At 44.9% G+C, this 1751-nt stretch overlaps 1 non-coding gene across 1 annotated transcript; it reads left to right on the forward strand.

Moving 5' to 3' along the window:
• Positions 1 to 743: 743 nt before the first annotated feature.
• Trnap-agg (transfer RNA proline (anticodon AGG)) lies at positions 744 to 815 on the forward strand. The gene has a single exon. It is a non-coding gene; the product is annotated as a tRNA-Pro (tRNA).
• The last annotated feature ends 936 nt before the right edge of the window (positions 816 to 1751 follow it).

Consider the following 1751-nt stretch of genomic DNA (forward strand, 5'->3'; position numbering starts at 1 on the left):
CTGTATCAGCTTAGATTAGCATTAAGTGAGACCATATCTTATCACTGGCGTTAACTCACTGTTGGCGGAAAAAGAAATTTCAGCCATCGTCATCATCAATTGCTAAAATGGCCCCACTGTAACTAACGATGGCATGCCAGCTGCTGCATATGAGAATTGGACGTGTCATTTACATATGCGGCCTACCAACATACGACTGCGATGACAAACTTTGATTTAGAATACCTCTCTAATTTCGTTCATAAATGAGATGAATAAGACGTTATGGATTGAATCATTGCCGTAACAACATCCAGTCATCGCATGAATGAGACAATCTTGCAATCAATCTCATTATCAATTCCGTAAGTTAAAGTCGATGTGGAAGCTGTTTGCTGAACACTTGTTTCTCCGCTGTAAACAATAACATCGAAAATGTTTCGTGAAATGTCTAGTCTTTGGCGTTCCGTACCGTAGGCGAGCAAGATGGAAGAAAAAAATAGCCCAAGATACGCAACTTATTGAAAGCACGGCACTCAGTGCAAATGTATCTCTTGTAGCGAATCTTTGACTCGTCGGTATTTCTCCTCTCCATTACCCTTGAAGTGCTCTATTGAATCAGAACACGGTGCTGCCTTACTCAGACACGCAGCGCTGTTCGTTGTATCGCAGCCGACAGCCACACACCTGGTCGCCTCCTGCACGAAGTATGTCACTCTCTCCACGTTTCGTCGTGTCTCACAAGTGAAACACGTTACCTTCGTGGCTCGTTGGTCTAGGGGTATGATTCTCGCTTAGGGTGCGAGAGGTCCCGGGTTCAAATCCCGGACGAGCCCATATTTTTTGCTTTCATCCTCCCCTATTAAGAGCTGAAGGGGATGTGCAAAGTGTGCAGGAAACTAGGGCCTGCCTCGTCTCCTAGAGACTGCACAGGAAAAACTAGTTTCTGGAGTGCTGGAAAGAAACCAGTGATTCATTTTAAGGGCAGACCAACGCTACTCTCACTAGTGATGAAGCACAAGCACATAACACTATTTCGTTTTGTTGTAGCTGAAATGAAATGGCGTGTGACGAGGGCCTCCCGTCGGATAGACGCTCGCCTGGTGCAAGTCTTTCGATTTGACGCCACTTCGGCGACTTGCGCGTCGATGGGGTGAAATGATGATTAGGACAACACAACACCCAGTCCCTGAGGCGAGAAAATCTCCGACCCAGCCGGGAATCGAACCCGGGCCCTTAGGATTGACAGTCCGTCGCGCTGACCACTTTTTTTTACTCATTTTGTTCGATATAGTTCGTTGCGTTTGGTCGGAGCGGACGTCACAAAACATCTGTTCAAATTGATCGTTGGTTCCTTGACTCAGTTTTTTTTTATTAGAGAGATTACGCAGCCCTCTGACCGAACACGCTGAGCTACCGTGCCGGCTACTCAGCTACCGGAGGCGGACTGTTGTAGCTGAAGTTTTAAAGGCTTTTCACATGGTCTGTGTCTCCAAAGTAACTGTGGAAGAACGTAAGTTTAAATATTTCGGTACCAAGTTACGTAGAAACGGTGATTAAATACATAGTCAAGGAAATGCTAGCAATATTTTTCGTTTTTTTATAGGTGAATTTCTTTAAAACATCTATAATGGTGACGTGAGCCCAAGTATTTTTAGTAATATTGTAATTACCTTGCAACAACTGAGTACATCCCCAGACTGACATTTTTACTCTACAGCGGAGTGTGCGCTTTTATGAAACTTCCCGGCAGATTAAAATTGTGTGGCACC

This window comes from Schistocerca serialis, chromosome 2 (assembly GCF_023864345.2).
Source record: "Schistocerca serialis cubense isolate TAMUIC-IGC-003099 chromosome 2, iqSchSeri2.2, whole genome shotgun sequence".
Lineage (NCBI taxonomy): Eukaryota > Metazoa > Arthropoda > Insecta > Orthoptera > Acrididae > Schistocerca > Schistocerca serialis.